The sequence below is a fragment of the Centropristis striata genome, chromosome 3 (assembly GCF_030273125.1).
Source record: "Centropristis striata isolate RG_2023a ecotype Rhode Island chromosome 3, C.striata_1.0, whole genome shotgun sequence".
Classification (NCBI taxonomy): Eukaryota; Metazoa; Chordata; class Actinopteri; order Perciformes; family Serranidae; genus Centropristis; species Centropristis striata.
In genome coordinates, this window is record NC_081519.1 from 28,990,205 (window position 1) to 29,012,256 (window position 22,052).

The 22,052-nt window shown below is 39.4% G+C and overlaps 1 protein-coding gene across 1 annotated transcript in view; it reads left to right on the top strand.

The window, feature by feature from the left end:
• The first annotated feature begins 8,364 nt into the window (after nucleotides 1–8,364).
• The window catches only part of cdk18 (cyclin dependent kinase 18), an 84,118-nt gene continuing 70,430 nt past the window's right edge, over nucleotides 8,365–22,052 (top strand). The window contains exon 1 of the mRNA XM_059328439.1: nucleotides 8,365–8,659. The gene's annotated coding sequence lies outside the window, so the exon portion shown is untranslated. The remainder of the gene's footprint in view (nucleotides 8,660–22,052) is intronic.

The window sequence follows — 22,052 nt, forward strand, 5'->3', positions numbered from 1 at the left end:
AAAAGAAGCCTAGATGAAAATGTTAAGTGTAGTCTGTTTTCTCTTTTTCTGTAGCAAGCCAATGAATCTGTTTAATCTTTATTTTCTGCTTTTTTGTGGCCTCTGGCATCTTTCACCACTCAGCTCTTAAAAAAAACCTACAGTTGACACATTTTGTTCATGTGTAACAGCTCACAGATAATATCTAGAGAGATAACATAATTATGATTATACTGAAGAAACTGCTGGTCTACCACTTAACCTGAATATTCATTTTTGGGTCACAAAAAATGCAAATCTTGACAACTGTATTTTACAGGATGCATGCTTATTTAGACCCCAGTTTCATCAGTAAAATTAAACGTGCAAATCTAGAGAACCGAGAGACAATAAAGTTACTGTTACCTCAATGGAGAGTTCTGGTAATAATACAACATTCTGGACCAATCTGAGTTCATGAAGACATCTGACAGGAATACCACAGAGGATGAAACTGCAATGGTAAATATGGGATGTAACTAAGGTGTGAATAAGTCTCTGTGTTATTCAGATAGATCAATGGGTGAAGACGAATGATATTACACAAATTAAAGTATGCAGGCTGAGTCACATTATTAATGTGTGCTCAGCATGACCCCAGACTCTGGTGAGATGCATCATTTCCTCCACCTTCATAAAAAATCACACTGGTGTCTGAGAAATTGAAGATATATTGCTGCACACACCTAGCCTGGCTAACACCAGACTATATCACAAATGAGATAAGTCTGGTTACCAGCCATTCATTTCTCCGTAGAGGAGGCGTGGTTTACGATCCTCCAGAGCCGTTTATTGGGCGTTATGAATGTCTATCAAAAGCGTCTCTACGTAGCTCTTAGCCAATTGTATCAGTTATACCAGATGACGTATGTAGCGACAGAAATTCGAGAAAGCATCGAGCAAGAAGACCACTGATATTTACATAGCCAGACTAGCCCATCTCTACTTTGAGACTAAAATGCTCAATTCTGCTTCAGCAACGTTTTTCTGCAGCATGTTCTGACTCTGGCTGCTCACAGTCTACCGGCAGTGTTGGTGTGTGTCTGTGAGAGAGTGTTGCTTGCTGCTTTGCTTCTCCAGTTCTCACTTTCTGCAAGATTATTTATTTTTATGGCTTATTTCCCCTCATGTCATTCAGCCACACACATCCACTGATTTTATGGTCAATAGACGAGCTGCTGCGGGTCTCTGGACGGCTCCACTGTCCCCCGGCTTGTAGCCAGATCACCGGCGTTACAGCAGTGAGCGGTGGCGGGCTAGTTGGTAGAACAAGGCTAAAATCTCCTTTTTTGTGGTGAAACAGGAGTGTAAAGTCAAACGTTGTTCTTCTTTTAAAATAAACTTTGGCTCTAGACTATCTAGAACTGTCTACAGCTAGATCCAAAGAGAGCTTAGCGTCAGCTGCAGCCATGTTGGATCTATAAGAAAACTACAAAACTACAAGCTTCCGTCTGTCCAGTAGTACGCGTCATCGTCTTGCCGTCCCTCCCCGTTCTGTGATTGGATCCCTAAAACAGGGTTAAGAATTTCTTTCGCAGTTTCGATATGTGCAGCACTGTTTCAGTGTGTGAAAAACTGCTGGGCCTCTCACACCCAAAATCCACCGCGCCCGTCCATGGCTCGCATGTCATCGCGAGTAATAAGCGGGCATTATTTTCCGTTTCAGATGCGTCTCCGCGCTCTGCCACGTGTGCATTATGCATCTGTTCTATCTAGCTGGACAGAAAACGGATCGTTCTGACAGGAAGTCAGACAGAAATTGCAGAGCGAATACAGTCGTTTTTCAAAATAAAACACCATGAGCACACTCTGAGTCGTATTTCACTTAGTTTACTAATATTTATATTAAAGAACTCTTAACTCAACTATTTATATTAATATTTTATATATTTCACTTAGTTTACTAAGTGAAATATATATAACTGTATTGTAAGCAGTAAATAGAAGTACACAGGCTATAGCATAATAGGTATGAATCAACAATAAACAAAAGTTAAATCACATAAAAACACAAAAGACATTAAACTATGAAGCCTACTTACCCATGGTAGAAGAGCAAATATCGACGAAAACAATCAAATCAGCAATTAAACACTGTCGGACAAAAGGTAAACACCGTCGTCGTGGCACAAGACGCGCCGCTTTTTAAACGCTCCCGGTGGGTGAGGGACAGATCACATATGCGTCACTCACGAAAGTCGCCGCGGACAGCCCGGTGGTTTTTCGGTGTTAGGTGATTAAAAAGATACATTTGTATTTATTTAATTTTTTTTACCTTTCTTTCTCCTTTTCTATGAAATTTTGGATGGTTTTACATCTTTGGGCCTGATGTGCCATGTGATTAAAGGGCCTCGTTTAAACTGCTGTCTGTGAGTCAAAAGGAAAAGGTTAGCAAGCACTGGTTTATACAATCTTTTAGCCTGGGTATACCCAGACTGCCTTGCGCGCTCGAATTTGATTTCGAACCTCCAGCCAGTCTGGAAACTAGGCGATTATCTTAGCCCTGTTTTAGGGATCCAATCACAGAGCGGGGAGGGATGGTGAGACGATGACGCGTACTACTCGGCACTTGGAAGCTTTCCGGATCCAACATGGCTGCTGCAGACGCGAAACTCTCTTTAGCTGTAGATGGTGTTTTAAATAGTTTAGAGCGAAAGTTGAAAGGCGAAAGGTCTCTCGGCAGCTCCGCTGTCCCCCGGCTGGTAGCGAGATCACCGGTAGCGGGGCTATTAGCGCCGCACGGGCGGTTTCTGCGGCTCGTTGCGCCGAGCCGGTGAGACCGCCGGTCACCGCCGGTGATCTCGCTCCGAATCGGGGGACAGCGGAGCCCCCAGAGACCCGCAGCAGCTTGTTTGTTGCCCATAAAATCAGTGGATGTGTGTGGCAGAATGACATGAGGGGGAATAAAGCGTGAAAATAAATAATCTTGCAGAAAGCGAGAACTGGAGAAGCAAAGCAGCAGCAACACTCTCTCACAGACACACACACAACAAACATCCATCTCTGTTGCTCTACTACGTCATCTGGTATAACTCATCTGATTGGCTAAGAGCTCTTTGATAGACATTGTAAGCGCCCAATAAACGGCTCTGGAGGATCGTAAACCACACCTCCTCTACGGAGAAATACATTGAAGGTGTCCAGACCTAATCTCCAATGAGATTTGGTCTGGTGTTAGCCAGGCTAACAATCTTTAACAATACATTTGATATTTTGAGATTATCATATGTTTTGTTGTATGTGAGTTCTTAATGCGAGGAGTAACTATTGCAACTAATGCTTTGTACACAGTCACCCATAAAGTTGGAAACATTTTGTTTTCTGAAACATTTCCTCTGTTAATTGTAGTTTCTTTTCATTGTGATATATTTAGAAGAGATTGATTAATAAAGTTTTGACAATATGTGACAATGTGATTCATTCTTGATGGATAAAGAGTATCATCATTTTATGGAAAGAGGTAAAAAATAATTTATTCCAACTTTATGGGTGACTGTGTATACCGTATGTTCCCTTATTGTTACATAATGCAAAGAAGAAGAAAAATCTTTATCTTTATCTTTATAATTAAAAAAAAATATTGTTGAATAAAGAACTCTTAACTCAACTGGATTTAAAGTAAATGGAAGTGAAGGCGAAATGTATAGTCTTTTTGCTGGATAGTGTATGGTCAATGTGCTAAAATGTGACTGGTAAAAGTCCCAGATACATAAAAAAAAAAAAAAAAATTACCAAATTACATCACCTTCTCCAACAAAACCACCAAACTGTGTTTCTTTCTACCACTGATTCAAAGTGATCTCTTATTCTTTTTTTTTTTGTATTTTGGGATAAGTATAGTCTTGAGTAGTTTGCAATGCCTGCTCCTATTAATTATTTGTAGGTCTGTCGATTTCAGATAACTATGTACAAGACAACATTTACATCCTTCTCAAATGTCCTATTGAGAAATCCTCCTGCTTACAGATCTGGGAGAAGTGAAAAAAAAAAAGTGAAAAAACTCCCTCAGAAACAGTGAAGAACTGTCAGACATTGATAGCACCACTTAGGGAGTCCTCAGTTCTTTGATTAAATAAATGTTACATAGAAGGAGGGCTCGTGACAGTGATTTAAATTCATTATATTGCAATTAAAAATAAATCTAATTTTTAATTGTCTTTTTCCACAAATAGCACGAATGAACCAACTGAGCTGTGGTCAGGCCGAGTCCTGGTTTCGTGTGTGTGTGTGTGTGTGTGTGTGTGTGTGTGTGTGTGTACTGTTTAGAACCACAAGAGGGCCTGCATCCCCGTGGGTCATATATTGTCATGTTACTGCTGCCATTAATCATCACTTTACCAAACACACACTCGGTGACCTGCCACAGCTACTCCTTATGTAACCCTATTTATCTGAAATATCTTCAAATGGACTGTGATAGTTGTTGACTCACTAGTAGCAGAATGACTTATCACTGTTTCCTGGAGGGGCTGGGGGTTACAACTGTGAGTAACATTTATAGTATTACATGCAAAACCTACAAGTAACAGTTTGTATTCAGGTTTATGGGTCAAAACATATGAGAAAACCACCTCTGTGAAGAACAACACTAAGAGTCTGCAGCCATGCCAGCCACTGTGCTTCATCTCATGCTCACGGTGATAATGCTGTTTAGCAAGTATACTGTTTACCACTTTCAATGTTTAGAATTATTTTGTGATCAAACGAGACTGGTCTTCCCTCAAAAATGTTAATATAAGGCATTCGTACAGGAAGCAAAATATGACTCACATTTATGTTTAAGGCTGTACTCCACCACCATCTTGCAAACGCAGTAGTAATACTTGAGGGTGATGCAGAGTTTAAATGGTGGATATCACAGTCAGGGCAGAGGGACGGGAGGTGGATGGGTCGAACAAATGGCGGTAACTAAAGTATATTACTTTTTACGTAACTTCCGTTTTTTTTATGGAACTTCCATGGCTCACTGTTTGTAAATAATGTTTTTTTTTTAATGTAACTTACGATTTTTATCCAACTTACATTTTGGTTACATAACTTACGTTTTTTTACTGTTTATTTACTAGGGGTGTGACGATACACTCAGCTCACGAGACGAGACACGATATTGGGTTCATGAGAACAAGACGAGACAAGATTTTAAGAAAACTACAATGACACAATGTATGACTGGACCAACAGACTTTTATTTAACAGAGTTGCACATGCATTTTGAAATGTTTTATTATAACTCTTCAAAGGCATGATGTAAGCATGAGCTTTTAATAAACTTCTTCTTCCACAATACAACAAAATGTCTGCTAACTCTGTGTGTCTCCATTACAAAAAGGCCCTCAGAGGGGTTTAAAGACTCTGGAGGTGACGTATGGTTTTCCATTGTCATGTAATCACTTAGCGACAGTTTCGACCGTAATCACACACGCGATGGATTAAACACGGGAGAAGCAACTGTGGCCGCCGTCGCTAACTGTGCACAACATCAGCAGCTGATCAAAACAAGGCAGCTAATTATTATCCACAGCATCTCCACTGATCATAAACATAGTGATCTTGAATTAACCAACATCGCTAACTGTGCACAGTGTCCGGTGCTTGTTGTAAACAAATAGAGATCGCTAAGTGAACACCTCCTGCAGCAGCAGCACATGCACACTGTACTGATACAGAGCTAACTGTTAGCCTATTAGCAATTTGCAGACTCCGGCTCTGCAGCTGGGAGAGACTGCTGCAGGAGGACTGTGCCAATTCGACGTCATTCTGGCTGCTTGCTGCTTCCCGCTTCCCCTCCTTACCCTTTTCTTCTTCTTTTCCTTTTACTGCCCCCACAGGTCACAAATAGAAGTTTGGATAGCTCACAAATCTCGCGAGATCTCCTCAGACCCCTATTATTTACTGTTTAAACTGTCTTTGATAACATCTTACCAGGACGTTTTTTGCCGTTAACCAGGGTCAGTGGTTTTGTGGTCTAAATTAATCAAAACTGCAGCCTTTTTATAACCATAACATACTTTACAAAGTCTTGTTGTGACTAACAAATGATTAATAAATAATTTATTCAAGTGTATAGTCAGTTATCAGTTATACATTCTCTCATGCTGGTGCATTTGTCACTTTATAATATTAGAAATTTACATAATAATATAATTTGACAATGATTTATTAATTGTAGGAGGACAAACATCAGCCAGAGAGCATTTTCACAAAGCCCCTAAAATGTTTATGGTAATTTTCTACATATTATGTGTCACCTCTTACGTCTTAGCCATGACGCTCAAACTTTTAGAACTGCTATAATCTCACACAGCTAAGTGAAAATGGCTTTACCTTATCAAATAGAACTAAAAGTCTAAAGTGTAATCCCACTTCAGTGCTAAAAATCCTGCTGCTGTGCTGCTGACAGCACTGTTGGCGGAGCGTCTGATCTGGGACCAGATATAAAAGATGTATCCACAGTGATGTCAGTTATCTGTTTGTGGACTTGATTTTTGCACCCTTCTTGGTGATTTGGAGCCAGAAGTTACCATATTTGGACGTGAGGGTGGAAGTTGGCATTAGGGCTGTTTCCACTACCGCCCAATACCGATTGAGGCGGGTCTCACTCGCCGAAACCCCCCTAATTTGAATACGAGCAGTCCGGAGCGGACTTTTGTCAGGACTTTTTTAGTCCCTGTAGAAGAGCAGGGTCTTTTTTCTCCCCTGAAAACAGCCTGGTTACTGATTGGATAGATCGATAAGCGGGATTTGACGTAGTACTCTACACGACAACAACACACTGCCATTTGTAAAAGCCAGTGAAGCAGTGTTGCCTTATGGTGTTGCCAACTTTGCGACTTTCTTGCTATATTTAGCGTCTTTTGAGACCCCCTTAGTGACAAATCCAGCAACTTTTCTGGTGTTACTTCGGCTCGTTGAGTCGGAGAATTGATATTAGACTATTGTATCGATGTCTGGAGCTGAAGAGAAAAAAAATTGCCAAGTGTTAAAAATTAGGTTTTAAATAGAGCAGTATTCTCTGCTCTGAAAAACTGGGGGCGTATCCACTGAAGGTGCTGAAACCTGATATCTGATATCCAACGTCTCCGGTGACTTTCTGCTGCTGTCATACTGCCTCTCTGTCTCTCTCTAAATGTTCGTGCCAGACTGTCTCTGTTTGGGTGTTTTGCAGTGCAGAGATCTGCTCTCATGTCGGGTCTCTGTGTGTCAGCCAAAAGCGGCGCACAGACCCTTTCTCTTTAGCATGGAGGTCGTTGCGACCACCTGTAGACAATATTTTACATATTACTTCAGACATTGTAATCTTCTGTCGCTATGGCCGCTGACACCAGTTACCACTAGCTTCAGCAAACGTTATCAGTAAATGTATCACCGTTAGCCACTGGGTGGCAAAGTTACTTGGGGGCGGAGTTATGATAAGGGAGCTCCAGTACATCATTGAAGCATAATTGTAAACACACCCACAGTCCTTAACACAGAAATGGAGAAAAACAGTTTAATGGTCTAACTAAAATTCAGCCATATATAATTTATTTAATTTTCAGCTATTATTTTGTACCTTGTAAAATATGTTTTTATACCAATCTCTTATTTTACTTTACCCAGACCATAAGTTCATTAGGAAAATGTTTAATGAGGTAATAAATCGACTGAGATGTAGGGTCATTTTCTAATAGATTTTTATACCATTTAATTTTATTTGTAGTATATGGAATCAACAGTTACTCTATTTGCTTTTTAACTGCCACACTTTCGCACTTTGTCGTACGTGCTAATGGGATGACCAGCAGGAAAACACAATGTATACATATATAGCAGATGGAGAAATGCTGTACTGCTAAACAACACACAAACAAACACATAAAATCACACATACACTACATGTACATAAACATTCATATTTTCACAGATTCATACATGCAGTTACACATTTAGCCTACGAGCTTCACACATTCAGGCACACACACACAAACACAAATACATACATGCAAATATATGCACATTCTAACCAACATCAGTACACACACACACACGTGCTTGAATGCATAAATTTGCAAGCACACACAGTACATGCCTTCAGGCTTATACACACACAAACACACTTTTATACATTCTTTCAGATACACAAACACGCACATATGCGTTCATAGGTCTCACTGGTGTGTGACAATCCTGTCAACACCACAGGCCGTTTGAGGAGGAGGAGGACGGGAGGAGGAGGCTTGTGCCATGCTGAGTGGTGATTGGCCGTTGCCATACCAACGAAGGAGGGCCTGGTCAGAGACTGGAGAAGGAGGAGCCACAGGCTGATTATAAAACCCAGTTGAGCAGCAGTTTCTCCTCTCCTGAGCTGTCCCCGCTGCATCTCTCTTATTTAGTCTGTCTTGTTATCTGGCTGTTGAGGCAGCTCGCAGTGCTGTGTGGAGGACAGAGCGAGGGTGGAAGTGTGAGCTGTCAGAAGGACTTGTAGACAGGTCGGTCCGTTTTCTCCTTCTTCCTGTCCATCACAGTGATAGAGCTGCCTGCATCTTGTGGATTTATCTCAGTGTGAGTGACACCTGGGAGGCGAGGGAAACCCGAGTGGACAGGCAGGAGTCTGCTCTCCCCCTCCATCCCTCCTGTGTGTGTGGATGACCTGTGATCTTCTGTAAGTAGCTCTGCTTCAGACACATCCACTCACATTTTTCATTAAGACATACCGACCTTGCAGCATGGGTCAAGGGTCAGGGGAGTCAGACACTGGGCTACAGCAAACATGCTGGTTTGAGGGCTGAACTTGTTTATCAGGGTTCCTAATGAGCTTGATGAACATCCCAGGAGGTCTTCCTGCTCTCTACTGCGGTCCACTAAGTGGTTCCTTTACTCTCCCATTGGTATGATGTTCTGGTGTCAATTGTTTTATACTATTGCCTGTTAATGAGAGATAGCACACATTGTTATATTAAAAAAATGACTGGCCAAGTTGATAGTTCAGCCGCTAATGGGAATAACACATATAAGGTCATGCTGAAGTTAAAAGTTGTTACTGAAAATAACAGTACACACTGTACAGTTAGTACACAGCGTGAAACATTATGAGAGTAGATGAGGCAGTAGACTCACTTTTGTTTATTAAAATGACATGTTTGAAATGTAACTGTTGCTTCTGTTTTGTGTCCACTAGACTGAAAAAAGGATTTTGTGGTGTAGTGATATTTATTAGGTTAACGGTCACAATTTTTACTTTGTAATTTTAAGTATCAGTTACAACTGGAATTATTCAAGTAAAACTAAAAGTGTAATTCATGTAATAAACAAACTGTGTGGGAACAGTAACTTTTACTATGTATTTTCACATAATATTCAAAGGTTTCATCTTTAATACATTAACTTAGAAATACTAAGTAAGTTTTATTAATAGTGTTGCGAGTTTTGAATCAGCGCATGCACCTTGTGACGCGCATGCTATAACCCACCCACCAATCCACCAACCCACTCACTCATCCAACTCAGTACCAATGAATGAGGCTTATAGGAGAGGACACACACGTAAACTGACACTGAATAGTGGTAATGAAAGGCCACTCAAATATACAGAAGTCTGTCCATAACCACTGTACACACAACACTGTTTACCTATGAGGGCCTGTGGGTGTAATTGGTGTGTGTGTGTGTGTGTGTGTGTGTGTGTGTGTGTGCGCATGCACAAAAACTGGTTCCCTTTTCCATATTATTCTCATGCATTGTTGAATCATGCAGTTGAGACTGTAGCTTTGCTGTAGCTATTAAACAATAACTGAGTCTAACATGTTAGTGCTTAAATGCATGAAGTAGAAGTGCACTCTACAGTGCAGATCTCCACCACGTGCACGTTAAGAATCTCCTGCATAATTTAGCTCTGATTGATCAGAAATATGTTCAGAAAACAAGCATTTTAAAAGTTGTTTGTCATCTTGCAGACAGAGCTGACAGAGCATGAATTCAGACTTTCTACACATCATCATATTGTAGTAAGTTCAGCATCCTTTTGATCCATTTATGCAATTAGGTCACAGCAAGAACTTCCGGCAGAAGATGATGAAACTCAACAAGTTGTGTCGTCTTCTGATCTGAGGGTTGGTGGTTCAATCCCTGACCATGGCAGCCTACATGTGGAAGTATCCTTGAGCAAGATACTGAACCCCAAATTGCTCCTGATGCTGTGTTCATCGTGTGTGAATGAATTCCCAATGGTGGCAGGTGGCATCGTTTAGGGTAGCCTCTGCCACCAGTATGAATGTGTGTGTGAAAGGGTGAATGAGCACAGTCTGTGGTGTAAAGGTCCATTACCATCCATTTACCTCTAGATGATTATTAATCCAGAAATTACAGCGTTTGGTTTTCTGACTAGAAATGTGAATGGTGGTGTTGTTGCCTGCTGCCTGCAGTAGAACCTGCACCATGCACTCTTAACACAAGTTATTAAGTTATGTAACATTAGAGTGCATGGAGAAATCAAAACTCACCTGGAAGAAAACATGCTTTTAGTCCTATGTAGAATATGGTGCACTTTAGACCACTGTGGCCGAAATGAGTATTCCAACAAACACACACACATACACACACACACACACACACAGAGAGAGAGAGAGAGAGAGAGAGAGAGAGAGAGAGAGAGAGAGAGAGAGGTGAAAATGTTTGTCCTGGTAAAACTATTTTCCCCCACTGTTTCACAGATGGAAAAACCCTTTAAGGAACTTGGAACGGTTATCCCAGCAAAAACTTTTTTCATCTGTTCTTAAGTCATTAGCGCAGGAGACAAACAATCTAGATCAGACTTTTTTTCACTGACCTCTAAAGGCTTCTGTACAACAGGGTGGTGTTAAACAAAAGCTACAATGACTAGAAAAACAGGGTTAACTAGAGCTGTGCACTGCAATACAAGAGTAACATGTCCTTGTCTCCATGTTATACACTGCAAAAAAGGTGTGTCTAAAAACAAGATAAAACACTAAATCTGAGGGAAGTGATCTTGCTGCATAGACAGATAATTTCACTGGACAAGATTTCTGAAATTAAGATTATTAAATCTGGAAATAAGCATGTTGAACGCTTAAAATAAGAAATTAACTCTTAAAACAAGATAAATTATCTAACATTTCTAAATCTAAAGTTTTTTTTATCTTGGTAAGAAACAAATAATCATCAGGTCACTCTGCTCGGGCCAGTTCATCGCTGCTTCCAGCTTTAATTAATCTTGTTTTAAGAGTTAAATTCTTATTTTAAGCGTTCAACATGCTTATTTCTAGATTTAATCATCTTAATTTAATAAATCTTGTCAAGTTAAATTATCTGTCCATGCAGCAAGATCATTTCCTTCAGATTTAGTGATTTTATCTTGTTTTTAGACACCTTTTTTGCAGTGTAGGCTCAGTCTTTTCACAAAATATCACATATGTAGTTAAAAAAAGGTCAGTAGACAGTTTGACATCAACTCACAAAGTAAATGTTAATTAGCTCACTAGGCAAACTGGATCAAATCTGCCAGTGATGGGTGTCTGCTTGCAAATTGATGAAAAATGAGATGATCAGCTGTTTGGTGGACTCTTTCTAAAAATCCAGTTTAAAAGTTTTGAATGCATTGATTAACGGAGCACAACTTAGTCTTGGGAGTGATTGAATTTCAAATGTTATATTACCTAGCAAGTATTCCAAGGTAAATATACCAGTGAACCTCATCTACAGTAACTTTAGAATTAATACAAAATTATCATAATATGCCAAACATAACCATTATGACATTTCATTTTCTGTCCTTTTTAGTACGCTGCCCGTCTTTTTTTTTTTTTTCAGGTTAGTCATGATGTTAATTATCCTCATGACATCAGCAGAGTCCATGTGTACCTGCCTCTTATGTTAATAGTACACTTAAGTTTTTCAATAGTAGCCTTTTGCCTCTAAGAATAGTTGTTACTGTAATTCTGGGTCCAAAGTAGCAATCTTTTTACTTAACAGCTGCAGCTGAAGCACAATAGTAATGTTTACATAAGCAGCTTATTATTGAGCCCCTGATTCAGTGTGCAGCCCTGAGCCCACTCAGCCATGATAACGTGAAGATAGACCCTACCATATTTAACAATAGCCCTGGCTCCAGCGCTGAACTCGGCTCACAGATGAACAAACACATGCAAACATTTGGTCAAACACAGCAAATGGAAGGCAGTTTGCATTTCACACAGCAAAGGTTAAATGCTTCAGCAAGCAAGCATCTTTTGTGAAAATGAAGCCATCATCTCCATAACCTGTGGCTCATTACTATGGTTTGAATTATACTGCAGGGCTGTATTCTGGTGGTGGACAGCCTGTTTCCCAAACAACACAAAGATCACTAACATAAGATAGCTTGGCTCAGCCACTGCTTTCATGTGTTTGTGTGAAGAGTGAACTGTGTGGGCAGTGCGCTATTTGCAGGTCACTGACTCTACAGAATTTCTAGGTAAAACAGTTTTTCTCTTTTTGTTGGCGTTTTGAGATCCAAGCATGCGACAGTAGCATCAAGGCACAGTGTGTGCAAGTGATTTTGTGTTACTTTCCACTTTCTGATCTTCAAGTGTTAAACATGCACAATATCATCATTGTGGCTGTATTTTCAAGAGTGAGAGCTTGTACAGTACACACTCACTGCAGAAACCAACTGACAAAAAACAAGAAATAAATTACTAGAATTAAGCAAATACATGTTCGAAACAAGTAAAACTATCTGCCAGTGCAGTAAGTAAATGTTTTTTGTTTTTTTAAGAATTCTTTAAATAAGTAAAAAAAAAAAAAAAATCTCGGCACTGGAAAAACCAACGGTGTCTTGAATTAATTAAAATATACTTATTTTCAGCATTTGTGGCTTGAAAAGCCCAACTGTAGTAACATTAAAATAAGCCAGCGGTACTTGAAACGAGCATGTTTTGGTGGTAGAAAATGCTTTTGAAATAACATTCAGCCTACATGCAACTAAAACTCTCAAAAACTCACCATATTCAACAGTTGAATAGCTTGACAAGCATGAAAAAGCTCACAATATCAAACCTAAAAAGAAGTCTTTAAACAATAAGATAATTACATAAGCACATAATAATAATGCTAATAATTAAATAAGCACATAAAGCTATGGTCAGTAGGTAAATTATACCCAAAATGATATAATTAAGATACTATTACAAATTTTTGCAGTGCTGATAAAGTATACATGGAGACAACTTGTCTAAAACAACACACAGGCACACCCTCCTCAGGCTTACAGGATGCTCTGCTAAGTTTACTTTAGATACACAAAGGTTATGTTTACATTCAGTTAAAACCCGTGTGTTGTCTTAGGGGTCAAAAATGAACAGCATAGGAAACCCCTTTGATGAGCTTTTTTCAATTTGAAATTCAATTACTTTTCCAAGAATGACCACAAGATGAGAAAAGGTTATAAACATTGCCTTCATTAATATTTCCATGAAATCTTGTCTTAGGGGTCATTTTTGACCCCGGAGCTATAAAATCATTTTCATACCACAAAAACCATAAAAACCCTGCACACATACGCATGCACGCTTGCTTAAAAATGATGTTCACACCTATGCCTAGATATTCACAAAGTTTGTTTCTTTATGCAAAATAGATTTGGGTTTTAAAATTCAATCAAGCTGCTTTATTTAATGGATTAAGTAAGGTGGGTCATTGTTTTACCCTTAGGACAAGCGACAACACAAGAAAAACATTTTTTAATTTAATATTCCATTGCTCTGACTGAATAAGGCAGCTGATAACACACCCAAAAAACAACAGTTCTGACTCTTTAATGTTCATTTATTTTTTCTAGTAAAGTACAAAAAACTTCACAAACTTCTCTTTGCTTTAATAGAGTTTAAATGAAATATTTCTACATAATCTGTCAAATCAGATGCAGATCACCTGAAGGAAGAGTAACGTGGATCCCTCAATACAAAAATAAAGACTTTTAGAACAGAGAGCCTATAGCTGCAGATAAAACACAATGGCAGAATGCAGATAGTAGAAAGCTTGTATCAGTGAGACAGTGAATGTGTGCAGTGACTACATCATACAGGGCAGGTAGGGATATGTTTGCAAAGTAGTGATGGCTTGGGTTCAAAATGTGCTGTTAGCTGGTGAAAACCTTGGTCTTTAACCTTGAAAAAGGCTGGTCATCAAGTGCTATATATTCTCTGATTATGTTGCTAAATAAGCTGCTGCTGCTTCGTATTTTTATCTTCGCCACAGAATTATTGTCACTCACTATTTCCCTCCTCTTGGAATACTTGCAGAACTTGCAGTGCAACTTGCAATTGTGTCGTTTTCCTCTGAAACTGTGAAAAATGTCCACACAGTGTCGAAATGTTTGACCATTCTCTAGTCTCTTCTTTTTCTTCTCCTCTTGTTCTTCTGTTGATTGACGGACGGTAAACCAACCTTGAAGGTGCTTTACACTAGCTACTGCATCAACTCTATTTACCGGCTTTTATTTCATTATCAGAATAATACAAATAATAGAATAGACAAAAAATAAGAAATAAATAACTAGCTTAATAACTTAATAGATTTAAGCGAATACATGCTCGAAACAAGTCATTTCATTTCAATTATCTGCCAGTGCAGTAAGTAAATGTTTCTTTGTAAGAATTCTTTAAATAAGTAAAAATATCTCAGCACTGGAAAAAACCAATGTCTGGAAATAAATACAAATATACTTATTTTGAGCAATTGTGGCTTAAATAGCCCGACTGTAGTCACATTAAAATAAGCCAGTAATACTTGAAACAAGCATGTTTTGGTGGTAGAAAATGCTTTTAAAATAACATTCAACCTACATGCAACTAAAACTCTCAATTGGAGCCAATATTTTAGGTAAAAACTCATCATATTCAACAGTTGAAAAACTTTAAAAACATGAAAAAGCTCACCATGTTAATCCTAAAAACAAATCTTTAAACAATAAGATAATTAAATATGCACATAATAATAATACTAATAACTAAATAAGCACATAAAGCTATGGTCAGTAGGTAAATTATACTCAATATTATATAATTAAGATATTATTGCTAGATATAAGAAGAAAATACTTGGTATGCTTCGTGTTTTTGCAGAGTAGTCACCAAAACTTTTATTATCAGAATAATACATAATGAAATAAATGTCCTATTATCTGCCAATAAGTAATGGGCCAGATATATATTGTTCATCACTAAATTCACCAAAACATAATGTGGAATTCAGATCCTTTCTAATTAAACCTTTGCAAAGCAGATATTTAATGGTGCATTGTTAATAGACATGAAGTCTTCTTCCCTGTCTGTGTTGCCACATTGTTGCACTTTTTTGCACATTACTACAGCAGAATGTTGACAGACGTGAAGATTAGACTCATAGTAAATATCACCATTGATACATTTCATGTTTTGTATGACATGATCAAGCCTCTGCACCACGGCATGGTTGGATACTGGTCTTTATAAGAGCACGAGCAGCAGCAGCCAGGGTCGCATTGAATTACTAAAAAAAGATCTAAAGGACCTAAAGTGTTGCTGGGCATGCTTTCCTCACTCACGCCCAATACGCTTCAAAAGCTCTTCACAGGTGGGCGGGCGGCGCATTTACAGCCAAGCTTTCAGCTAATTTAAAATGTCCACGCTGCCTGTGGCTGCCAGGGCTTCATAAAGAAAGAAGATGTTTTAGGGGACATGGGACAAACACGGGTACCGTATGGTGGACACAAGCTGTTTGATGATTGGTCGTGCATTGTGAAGTTGAGGATTTGCTCTCGGGGTAGGAGGATAGCCAGTGTGATCTTTAAACTGTGGTGCCGTGGTGTGTTTGGACACATAATTGCAGCCCTCTTTCTCCCAAGTTGCTAGCCTATTGCTGCAGCTGTGATGCTTATTAGAGGTTGGTTTGCACAGTGACACAGGCAGAAGCCACCTTGGGAAATGTATAATGTGTTGTGTGCAAGCAGTGTGAGGTAGGCTGTGAGTCACAGAGCTGCTCCTGTCAGAAGCAGCACCACAAGCCAAAACCTGAGGGAAAAGTCCCAACAGCCGACACATCACAATAACCAACACACATAATGTGACATAAAGCACTCTGACAGATGTAAAGGTCTGCAACTCTGACGCATGTTTCTGACATTAAACTGAAAAAGATTTGTATCTGCACTATTAGGCTAAGTCATGTGTAACTAATTTAATGCTAATGGTTTGTTTCTCTGGTTAGTCAAATAATGAATAAGAAATTATGTTTGCTTTTTAAAGCGAATAAGCATGAAAGAAAGACTTAATGATCACTAATGGAATGGGCAAATAAAGCTGTGTCAGGAGCCAGACAGGCCACTTAAAGTACCTCACAGGTAAAAGTCTACACAGAAACATTTTACTATCCACTCAGTGTTAGCTCCATGAAGTTGACCTTGTCCTGATGTACTATGCATGTTTACAACACATTGAGAAGAGGTTGAGAAGAAAAAAATCAGGCCTTACCTAACTCTACATACTACTCAACTCTTGACACTAGCTGTCGTCATCTCAAAACTTGACTACTGTAACACCCTCCTGATGGCCTGCCAGCCTGCACACTAAAACCGCTTCAGATGATCCAGAACGCGGCGGCGTGCCAGCTCCACTGGCTAACTGTTACTACCTGTTTTTGGCCATTTTTCGAGGCTTTATTTGATATTGTGAGAGAGAGGGGAAGACATGCGGGAAAGGGCTCCGAGCCGGACTCGAACCCGGGCCGCCCGCTTGCGAGGTCAAAGCCTCTATGGTACACGCTCTACCAGGTGGGCCACCGGGGTGCCCCAGGACATGGTATTTAAATGACGCTTGTTTCCAGCTCCCATATTTATCAACAGCCGATCATTCTAACGCTGTGATTGGAGAGATATGAACGTTTCATGAATCACATGTGAACCCTGTCGTAGGATGATGTTTACGCTCGGATCTCGGACTGGCTAGCTACTTCTTGTCTCATTTGTTGTCTGATGAAAAGTCATTGAAGCCACATCGTCGATCTAAAGTGGGTTGGAAAAACGATGGAAGATGCTGACTGGTCCACCAGTCGAGACTGATTTCTGGTGGTGCTTGCTGTCCACTGCATTACATATCACCTCAATACAACATCTCAACATCGAGTAGCGTCAGCATTTTCATTGTATTACAAATCATATTGTTGGGAATTCTAAATGACCTGGTATACCATAAAACCTTGGTATTTCCAAAGGCCTACCCTTCTACTATGTACATTGGATTTACAGTCTGCAAAATAACCTCAAATCTTGCTAAGAACTTTGCTAAGAACCCATGGTGCTGGCTGAGGGTAATGGTACCAACAGGAACAATCAGTTTCAACAAGCAACCATGTAGCGTTGTTGAAAATACCACATTTGCGAAAAAATCACTGACTGGGGAACCCATAGACTGTATATAAATAATGGACGTAGTCACCGTGACGTCACCCATTGGTTTGTGGCCCGTTGGAAGCATCAAGTTCAGCGTTACACTCGTCGCCATCTTGTGTCGCCATCTTGTTTCCGATATGGGGAGCAGACCATATCTGGACTGTGGAGGAGTGAGAGGGATCTGATCACTGACTACAGCCTCTCTACACCTCAACCTGACTGAGAGAAGCTGCTGCTAATTCATGTTAGCATTAACTGGAGCATTAACTGGGATGTTAGTTTTGGCTAGCAAAAAAACAAAAACAAAATGTTTGTTACTGACCTCAGAAAAATGAGCAGCGACTCCTTGGAGTGTCTGTTAGTCCAACCAAATGCTGAACAAGACATTTTTACTGAACAAAATGTTCAAATAAACTGTCATTAAGTGAAAATACAGTGAAAGGGTCAAAGTTATGAGACCAAACCGCTTAACGTCCTTTTTTATATCTATATAGCGGTATATATAACTTTATTGACACGTTGCCGTGGATACGCATTGTTCTGTTTCTCTCCTGATGATGGCTCGCCTTGTTAGTGACCTGTCAATCAAAGGTAGCCACGCCCCAAATCATGATTCTTTATCTTCTATTTTCTTCAAAATGTGGCCATTATTAGAACTATTAACATCAAATTGTCTTGAAGAAGATTTTTTAATAGCAATTGAGACCATAGTGTTGTCCTGGAAAAAAATCTGAGGTAATAATCTGAGGTTTTTTTCTCATTTTGCACTGAAATTAATGGACATAATTTTTTTGCAGCCAAACTTTGCGCCCCCTGCTGGAATTTTCGCTAGAATGCAGCTTAAGGCACTTCCTGGTTTACCTCCCTGCTCAGACCCGGAGGTTGTCAATGCCTAACTGGTGTGACAGCAATTCTCTGTAGCATTTCTGATGTTGTACTTGTCATACTTTGAGAATCCCAATGTGAAATATGTGACTAGAATTGTATCGAATTGCCAAAGAGAGAAAGACATGAACGGATGGACCATACATGAATGCCACTAAAGTGTGTGGGGCAGTGGAGTTAGCAGGGAGTGATATTATCAGGAGTTGTACAGACATGGTCTGACTGCTAAGCCCTATGTTAGGTCCACAGCACAGCCATGGACAGGATTCAGTGATTATTAGGGGGAAAGTAAACAAACTACTTTTGAATAAGATGTAGACACATCTTAGTTTCTGTCTGAACTTTATATATCTTGCTGTGAGCAGGAAGTTCCCCAGTTGAATTTTACCGTTTGACCTTTTGGCTTTGCTTGCTAATTTCATGCTTTCAGTCACAACACACATCCATTAGACAGAGCCTTTCAGGGAATGATAACCATCTGTGTTGCTGCTCTTTTCCCTTCCTCTTTTTATCTCTTGATTCTTTTCTCTATCATTCCTTTCTTCTCCTCTCCTGTCCCCCTGAACCTCTAGCCCTTTCCCTCGCCCCTGCTGTCTTCATCCCCATGACTACAATTTGAGGTTTTGTTTCTGGTTTTATTAGGCGACTAAATCATCAGCAGAGACACTTTTAATTTGAGACGTGCCTCCCATGGCGTGTTAACATCTCACTGTCTCCTTCCTGTCTCACAGGATGATATCACCCTGACATAATAAATGCGTGTGCCTGATCTTTTTTTAGTAGGTTTGTCTGATAAGAATGTATTTATTCAGTCAGGAATTTAATCATTTATTGAAACAAATGGATATAAGTTAGACTTGGCGCTGATGGTTTCATAACAGAATGCACTCTGACTGACCAAGCAGCATGCTGAGCCAAGCAGGGAGCATAATGTAGAAAACCCCCAAAACAACGGAACCCACAACGACAGCCAATTAACACCCATGCTTAGCATCAGCTAGACTAAGTCTATGGCCATCATTTATCAAACGAGCGTACGACAGAAATTGAGTCAGTGTGAAGTCCACACGTCTGAGTCTGAGAACTGATCTTTGACTATAGTATCGATGCCTGGAGCTGATAAAACTCTGTGGTGTTTTGATTTTTAATGGTGACAAAGCAAAACATGTTTAGACTACATCATTCAGCATTACACTGCAAAAAGTCAGCTCTCAAAAACAAGGGAAAAAAGTATAAAAATTAGGTGTATTTTGCTTAAAAATAGCAAAATTATCTGCCAATGTAACAGGAAAATTTGGTTTGTCAAGACTTTCCAAAACAAGTAAAAATGATCTAATCTTAATGAACCCAAAAATACCTTAGAATAAGTGTATTCTAATTAATATCAAGTGAATTTTTCTTGATTTTAATAAAATACACGTGACCTATTTTCTCAATACGTTGAAACATATTCTTGAATTAATAATAAGTAAATGCATCTTGACATAATGGTATGCATAGGCATTATATTTCTAGAAACCAATGTAGCTCCAAATGTAAAATATTCACCGAACTTGTTTGAGTTTATAACTGTAAGTACTTTTATTTCATAAACCTCCGTTGCTGCATATTTCTGTAAAATGTCTATTTTGCCCCTGTTGTTATTTGTAACAGTGCACTTTGCTAATAAAGCAGACTTTAGGGGGAAAAAATCCTCTTTTTGATCGTATTGTGTCCTTCTGTGTGGTAAACTCTCGAGGCGAGCCTTCTGAATCGGGTATATTATATTTAAGGCTTGTTTCTAGCCGCCACATTTATCAACAGCCGATCATTCTCACGCTGTGATTGGAGAGATACAATGGTTTGATAAATCCCACGTGAACCCTGTCGTAAGACAAAATATACACTCAGATCTGCGCTCTTTTCTATGCTCGTTTGATAAATGAGGGCCACTGCGTATGGTTATTCTATGCTATGTAAAATATCTATGCAGCAAGCATGTTGCAGGCCTGGCCAGACTTGTATTATTTCTAACTAAGGTTGCAGGCATACATCCAGCCAGAGGCCATTCTATCATAATGTAAAGTATCTGTGCAGCCATCATGCTGCAGACCTCGGGCTCTGTAATAAGGATGCATCTGCAAGAGGTCATTCTACCATTATGAGAGTTTCCTGCAGCAAGCATGCTGTAGACCTCAGATTTTATCATTTCTAAATAAGGATTCAGGCATGCATCTGACGAGAGGTCATCCTACAATTATGTAGAGTATCTATGCAGCAAGCATACTGCAGACCTCAGATTTTATTAATCTCGGTCATTCTACATTTATGCGAAATATCTACATGTGGCAGCAAGAACACTGTGGGGCTCAGAAATTAAATTAAGGTTGTACAACATGAAACAAGGAACAAAACTACGCCAACCACCTTTGATCTTGCATTTAATTATCACAGAATGATTTATTATTGTCCGTCCCTTTCTGTGTTAGCACTTATTGCTATACAAAGTTTTATTTTTTTCAAACCTTGGAAATCTGCCCTAACAGATTTAGATTCCCACAGCCCTTTGAGTGCTCTGAGATGTGAAAAAATAAAACTTTGTCATAGAGCTAAACCAAATACATCACCGGAAAGGTCTTTGCCTAGAGAGTAACATATATCAATTTCAAGGTTCTATAATATTCTTGCTTTGAGATATTGACCTTTGAACCTTAACCCTGGGGCATATTTAAATGATTATAACTAAGAGACAAAAAGGGTTACAGACATGAGACCTACTGTTATAGAAAGGTGTTGACATGGACTATAATGTGAGCATAGTCACTAAGGGGTGGGAGTGGGGGGGCTTTAGGATAGGCTCAAAAAATAAAACATCCCCCATTGAACAAGACCATATTTAAAGTCTGATGCCAAAAATGTGATTGACATCCCCTCAAACCCCTGGAAAGCCACTAATTAAGTATTTCCAACTTCCAATTTTAGGGGAAACCCTGTTTTATTAAAAAAAACTACAACTCCCTAGACCTCTCTTCAGTACTTATGTCGACATCAGCACACTTGTTGTAGTTCTTCCGTTTTAGGGTTGTGAAAACCTATTTCTACCCAATATATCGAATATCACACACTGTCTAATAAATAATTATACTGTATGTATATTATCTATGCTAAAAAATGACAACAATGTTTGTTTAATGAAGATATTTTAAATAAAACAGGAGAGCAGAGTCCGGGGCATTTACAGTGGCTGTGGCTCAGTTGGTAGAGTGGGTTGCCCCCTAACTGAAGGGTTGGTGGTTCGATTCCTGACCGTCGCAGCCTACATGCCGAAGTATCCTTGAGCAAGATACTGAACCCCAAATTGCTCCTGATGCTGCGTTCATCAGTGTGTAAATGAATTCCCAATGGTGGCAGGTGGCAACGTTTAGGGTAGCCTCGGCCACCAGTATGAATGTGTGTGTGAAAGGGTGAATGAGCGCAGTCTGTAGTGTAAAGAGCTTTGAGTGGTCGCAAAGCGACTAGAAAAGCGATATATAAGTGCAGGTCCATTTACCATTACCATTTACAGTGAAGCGCGATTCAATGAGATTGCACCAGATCCGGTAGGATCGCACAGCACATCCGGTAGATTACAAAATAAAACAGATTTCAAAACAGATCTTCGCCACAAAGTGATTATGTACATTCACTGATATTTAGAAAATAAAACATATATTTCTTGCTAGAAATGTAATCAAAATCCATTTTTATGCAGAAACAAAGTCAATATATT